General features: G+C 48.2%; 1 protein-coding gene across 1 annotated transcript in view; it reads right to left on the reverse strand.

The window, feature by feature from the left end:
• The window catches only part of CABIN1 (calcineurin binding protein 1), a 160136-nt gene extending 155765 nt beyond the window's left edge, over nt 1-4371 (reverse strand). Inside the window, exon 1 of the mRNA XM_018565909.1 lies at nt 4292-4371. The gene's annotated coding sequence lies outside the window, so the exon portion shown is untranslated. The remainder of the gene's footprint in view (nt 1-4291) is intronic.
• Nucleotides 4372-7213: the final 2842 nt, after the last annotated feature.

Here is a 7213-nt window from a genome sequence, read left to right on the forward strand (position 1 = left end):
TACCACTTCTCTAATTCTCTATGCTAAGTGTCATTCTTAGTACCTGTTCTTATTCTGTAATCGTTAAAGGAGATCCAAAGGAAATCCATGATTTGCACTCATCCTCATAGTTAGAGCCGACTTGTGACAAAGAAGCTGTCACAGGTCGGCTCTATTGATCGGGAAGTGAGCAGAAACATCCAGCCGATCCGCTCACTTCCCGATAGTCTCCCTGCAGTGAGCAGTTACTGTCAGTCACGGCTCCCCGTAGGCATTCCCCCCTCCCCTCTCCGATCCTTCAGCGTTGAGTAGAAGAACGGACGGGGGAGGAGACGGGCACAGCGGGCTCTGCCTCTAGCTAGGCAGAGCCAGCTGTCACAGCTGGGTGGATCTCAACTGTTTTGTCTGGACCCGTCCCGGCTGCGGCAGCCTCAGTATATCGTGAGAAATAGCCCGCTATATACTGAGCTTTGGGTCGGGGAGGAGGTTAGTTTATGTCCTCCCGTGACATAGGGAGAACTATGAGGAAAAACACTTACCCCGTAGTTCTCTTTTCAATTTTGGCATTGATATTGAAAATATGACTGACCCTGCCAAAAAAAAAACTGTCTTTTATTTAGAGACAGTGATCATGTGAAGCCATCTATTATCACATAGTTGTTTGACTCCTTTTTAAATCATAATGATAACAGAAAATCACCCAAATGGCCCTGATGAAAAGTGTACATACCCTGGAATGTTTGGCCTCGTTAGACACACAAGGTGACACACACACACACACACACACACACGTTAAAATGGCAATTAAAAAGGTAATTTCCAACATTTGTGGCTTTTTAAATTGCAATTAGTGTCTGTGTATATATAGTCAATGAGTTTGTTCGCTCTCACATGGATGCACTGAGCAGGCTAGAAACTGAGCCATGGGGAGCAGAAAAGAACTGTCAAAAGACCTGCGTAACAAGGTAATGGAACTTTATAAAGATGGAAAGGTATATAAAAATGCCAGTCAGAACTGTTTAATCACGTATTAAGAAGTGGAAAATTCAGGGATCTATTGACACCAAGTCAAGGTCAGGTAGACCAAGAAAGATTGCAGCCACAACTGCCAGAAGAATTGTACAGGATATAAAAAGGTAATCTCAGGAGAAATACAGGCTGCTCTGGAAAAAGATGGTGTTGTTGTTTCAAAGAGCACAATACGACAATACTTGAACAAAAATGAGCTGCATGGCCGAGTTGCCAGAAAGAAGCCTTTACTGCACCAATGCCACAAAAAAAGCCTTACAATATGTCTAACAACGCCTCACAGCTTCTGGCACTGTCATTTGGAGTGACGAGACCAAAATAGAGCTTTTTGGTCACAACCATAAGCGCTATGTTTGGAGAGAGGTCAACAAGGCCTATAGCGACAAGAATACCATCCCCACTGTGAAGCATGGCGGTGGCTCACTGATTTTTTTTTTGGGGGGGGGGGTGAGCTCTAAAGGCACAGGAGATCTTGTGAAAATTGATTGCAAGATGAATGCAGCATGTTAGCTCTAAAGGCACGGGGAATCTTGTGAAATTTGATAGCAAGATGAATGCAGCATGTTAGCTCTAAAGGCATGGGGAATCTTGTGAAATTTGATGGCAAGATGAATGCAGCATGTTAGCTCTAAGCCCTCGTTCACACCTGACCGTTTTGTAGCGCATTCTACGCTTGACGAACGCTCTACAAAACAGTCAAAAATATAAATTGCATTGTAGTCAATGGTCTTGTTCCCACCTTGGCATATTTCCGCCCGTCCCTAACGCGCTACAAAACGGCCCACGCCTGAAAAGGTCCAGGTACTACTTTGGGCCGTTTTGTTTGCGCGTTTCTATTGGGATACAGCCAAGTAGCCTTCGGAAACGCGCAACTTTTTTTACCGCGAATCGCAGTAAAAAAAACGTGCGACAGACGCGCATATGCAATACGCCTAGGTGTGAACGAGGGCTAAAAGGCACGGGGAATCTTGTGAAATTTGATGGCAAGATGAATGCAGCATGTTATCAGAAAATACTGGCAGACCATTTGCATTCTTCTGCACAATAGCTGCGCATGGGACACGCTTGGACTTTCCAGCGCAACAATGATCCTAAGCACAAGACCAAGTTGACCCTCCAGTGGTTACAGCAGAAAAAGGTGACGGTTTCGTAGTGGCCATTACAGTTCCGACCTTAATATCACCGAGCCACTCAAATGTGTGGTTCATGCAAGACGACCAAAGACCTTGCATGACCTAGAGGCATTTTGCCAAGACGAATGGTCAGCTAAAGCACCTGCAAGAATTCGAGCCTCATAGACCACTATTACAAAAGAATGTACGCTGTCATTGATGCTAAAGGGGGGCAATACACAGTATTAAGAACTAAGGGGGTGCAGACTTCTGAACAGGGCTCATTTCATTTTTTTTTTAATTTGTTGCCATGTTTTGTTTTATGATTGTGCCATTCTGTTATGACCTACAGTTCAATATGAATCCCATAAGAAATAAAAGAAATGTTTTACCTGCTCACTCATGTTTTCTTTACAAATGGTACATATATTACCAATTCTCCAAGGATATGCAAATGTTTGAGCACAACTGTTAGGATCGTGGTGTGAGCCCGAAGTGACGAGGAGGACCTCCCTTGCAACCCCGTCTGATGACCACTGGGGTTGAGAACAGTAGGTTCAGGCAGGGGATGCACGAGTGCCGGATGCGGATCTTGAGGCCACAAGGTCTACTTGATGACCTAGCAGAATGGCCGTCGTGCTAGAAGGATACAGCAAAAGGGAGAGTGAGAGACAAGCCGGGTCAATAACCTGCGGGCAGCAGAGTACAAGGGGTTAACCAGAGAAGGGTCAATGGACAAGCCGGGTCAATATTTAGGAAGGCACTGGAGACAGGAATCACAATGGGGAAGAGCAGGAGCAAGGCAAGGCAAGGCAAGGCACAAGGGAACAGGCAAAACAACCACAGAACCCTCCAGTGCTGGCTGAAGATCACCCAGCACTGAATGGGCGTCCTGCGGCGTCTTATATAGCCCGAGGACGTGCTACTGCGCATGCGCCGGCGTGATGACGTCACCGCGCCGTATTGCCGCGATGACGTCACGCCGCGCGGGACGTGACCCGCTGGGCCGTCTTCCATTTGCGCCTGCGCGGCCGGGACGTGCCGGTGGACGCCCTCTATGTCTGCGTCCCTGCAGAGGGACTCGGCATCTTCCCCGGGCAGGTACCTGACAACAACTGTATACACTGACAGTGCTGATGAGCCTCTTTCACCAGAACTACTGACCATATACCACCAGCACCGATGACAATACACTGACAGTGCAGATGAGCCTCTTTCATCAGAACTACTGACCATATACCACCAGCATCGATGACAATACACTGACAGTGCAGATGAGCCTCTTTCATCAGAACTACTGACCATATACCACCAGCACCGATGACAATACACTGACAGTGCAGATGAGCCTCTTTCATCAGAACTACTGACCATATACCACCAATGACAATACACTGACAGTGCCGATGAGCCTCTTTCACCAGAACTACTGACCATATACCACAAGCACCGATGACAATACACTGACAGTGCAGATGAGCCTCTTTCATCAGAACTACTGACCATATACCACCAGCACCGATGACAATACACTGACAGTGCAGATGAGCCTCTTTCACCAGAACTACTGACCATATACCACCAGCACCGATGACAATACACTGACAGTGCAGATGAGCCTCTTTCATCAGAACTACTGACCATATACCACCAGCATCGATGACAATACACTGACAGTGCAGATGAGCCTCTTTCATCAGAACTACTGACCATATACCACCAGCACCGATGACAATACACTGACAGTGCAGATGAGCCTCTTTCACCAGTGCTTCAACCTATATAATGCATATGATGTTCCCTATAGGTGATGAATGGGGAAACCTCTTTTTGATGAGTGCAGTTGTCACATGTGGAATATAATGCAGCGATCGATCTGCAGGAACAGAAAACGAATTGATAATGATAACATAGGTATAATGCTTTGTCTGTCATTAGTCGTGCCTTTGTCACAGCACAATAAAGCGCCGACTGCAGTTCTCCCCGCCAAGCCAATGAGTGGCCCTGACTGCTGCAGTGTCCTTCAATAAGTGACAATCAAGGAGTGACATCAGCCTGGCTGAAACATGCCTCCCTCCTATACACAATCCGTTCAGGCGGCCCACTACACTATAGCATCTGCTAATGTCTCCCGAATCGGGGGATTACCGGGAGAACACCGGGAAACTCACCTATGGTCACCACGGCAACCACTTTCAGCACCCATCCATTAGGGACCAAATTCACCCAGCTGTAACACTGGCAGCGGTAGGCTATCCTCAGGCCAATACGTGGCCAATCACATGACGGCTCCTTAAAAGCACGCCCACTACAGCAGCGTGCCGGAAGCCACATTGTTACTCCCGGTAGAAAGAGGGCATACAGAAGTCAGCTGCCTGCGTGCCTCCGCGCCATTGCGCGTCCCCGACATTCAGTTCGCACACTGCGCATGAGCACTCTCTTCTGCCACACTTCACATGTTGGTCAGTTAGTAGTATTTCTATTATGTATAATAATAACATTATATAAACTGTCATTTAACTTAATTCCATGCTGGTGGTATGTAAATCCAAAAAATGTTGCAAGTAAATTAAACTGCCATGGTGCCCATGTTTGAATGAAAGGGACGCTTTTATTAGATGAAAAAAGTAAACTAATACAGAATCAGAAAGTACTTTTAGCCCCCATTCGCACCTAAGCAATGCAACTACATGTTGCATGTCTGCTGCCAGGGCCGCCATCAGGGGGTTACTGTCAATACCCATGTAGGGGCTTGAGCAGCCTGGGGTACCCGGGCCCTGTGGCGGCCCTACCGCCAATAGTTCCAGTGGTGGAGGAGGCCAGGCCCAAGCGGCAGAGGAGGCCAGAGCCCAGCAGCGCCGATTCGGCGGCAGAGGAGGCCAGGGCACAGCAGTGCCGGTCCGGTGTGTCTGGAGGAAGCCTGGGCCCAGCAGCGTAAGCAGGTAAGAGGAGCTGCATGGCCAGCCCACCTGAGACCCTACAGAGCCCACCATAGAGAGTCTCAGATGGGCTATGCATGATGTATGGTGTGCTTTGCAGGGTCACTCTCAGGTGGTCTCTGCGGGGCCTCAGGTGTCTTGAGTCTAGTGCGATAACTAAGTCTTGAGTCCAGTGCATTAATAAGTCCTGAGACCAGTGCATTATTAAGTACTGAATCCAGTGCGTTAATAAGTCCCGAGTCCAGTGCGTTAATAAGTCCTGAGTCCAGTGTGTTACTAAGTCCTGAGTCCAGTGTGTTACTAAGTCCTGAGTCCAGTGTGTTAATAAGTCCTGAGTCCAGTGCGTTAATAAGTCCTGAGTGCAGTGTGTTACTAAGTCCTGAGTCCAGTGCGTTAATAAGTCCTTAGTCCAGTGTGTTAATAAGTCCTGAGTCCAGTGCGTTAATAAGTCCTGAGTGCAGTGTGTTACTAAGTCCTGAGTCCAGTGCGTTAATAAGTCCTTAGTCCAGTGTGTTAATAAGTCCTGAGTCCAGTGCGTTAATAAGTCCTGAGTCCATTGCGTTAATAAGTCCTGAGACCAGTGCGTTAATAAGTCCTGAGACCAGTGCGTTAAGTAAGTTCTGAGTCCAGTGCATTAATAAGTTCTGAGTCCAGTGCATTAATAAGTCCTGAGTCCAGTGCGTTAATAAGTCCTGAGTCCAGTGCGTTAATAAGTCCTGAGTCCAGTGCGTTAATAAGTCCTGAGTCCAGTGCATTAATAAGTCCTGAGTCCAGTGCTTTAAAAAGTCCTGAGTCCAGTGCGTTAATAAGTCCTGAGTCCAGTGTGTTACTGAGTCCAGTGTGTTACTAAGTCTTGGGCATCCTGGACCTGAAGTGAGTCTTTTTGATGAGTACAGTTGTCACATGTGGAATATAATGCAGCGATCGATCTGCAGGAACAGAAAACGAATTGATAATGATAACATAGGTATAATGCTTTGTCTGTCATTAGTCGTGCCTTTGTCACAGCACAATAAAGCGCCGACTGCAGTTCTCCCCGCCAAGCCAATGAGTGGCCCTGACTGCTGCAGTGTCCTTCAATAAGTGACAATCAAGGAGTGACATCAGCCTGGCTGAAACATGCCTCCCTCCTATACACAATCCGTTCAGGCGGCCCACTACACTATAGCATCTGCTAATGTCTCCCGAATCGGGGGATTACCGGGAGAACACCGGGAAACTCACCTATGGTCACCACGGCAACCACTTCCAGCACCCATCCATTAGGGACCAATTCACCCAGCTGTAACACTGGCAGCGGTAGGCTATCCTCAGGCCAATACGTGGCCAATCACATGACGGCTCCTTAAAAGCACGCCCACTACAGCAGCGTGCCGGAAGCCACATTGTTACTCCCGGTAGAAAGAGGGCATACAGAAGTCAGCTGCCTGCGTGCCTCCGCGCCATTGCGCGTCCCCGACATTCAGTTCGCACACTGCGCATGAGCACTCTCTTCTGGACTCAGTGCGTTAATAAGTCCTGAGTCCAGTGCGTTAATAAGTCCTGAGTCCAGTGCGTTAATAAGTCCTGAGTCCAGTGCGTTAATAAGTCCTGAGTCCAGTGCGTTAATAAGTCCTGAGTCCAGTGTGTTACTAAGTCCTGAGTCCAGTGTGTTACTAAGTCTTGGGCATCCTGGACCTGAAGTGAGTAAAGCTTTGTTTATTTTATTTGGCCTTTTCTATGCCAAGAAACTCTCTTTTTGGGGGGGCTGTTGTGCTAGAAACTTTGTATCCTGGACCTGAAGTAGGGTTGCCACCCATCCGGGATTCACCTGGACAGTCCGGGTTTGGAATCCTGTGCCCGGGTGTAAGCCCACCTCACACCTGGGTATATTATTCTCACCGGACTTGTGGCTAGAAAGCCGCAGCCGTGCATAACTCTCGGCGCTGTCACTCCAGTCCCTCCACTCTCGCTCCCTCCGTTTTTCTCCTCCGCGGCTGGGACTGGGTGAGAGGAAGTAACATCAGGGAGATAGGGAGAAATCATCCTCCAGCAGCCGGCTCCACCACGCGCTTTCGTCTGCGACCGCCCTAGTTCTCACTGACTAACAGGTATTTATTAAATTCAATATCAATTGAAAAGGGGGGGGGGGGGGGGGGGGGGTGGTATCGACAA

Source organism: Nanorana parkeri, unplaced genomic scaffold, assembly GCF_000935625.1.
Source record: "Nanorana parkeri isolate BGI_ZX_2015 unplaced genomic scaffold, ASM93562v1 scaffold899, whole genome shotgun sequence".
Classification (NCBI taxonomy): Eukaryota; Metazoa; Chordata; class Amphibia; order Anura; family Dicroglossidae; genus Nanorana; species Nanorana parkeri.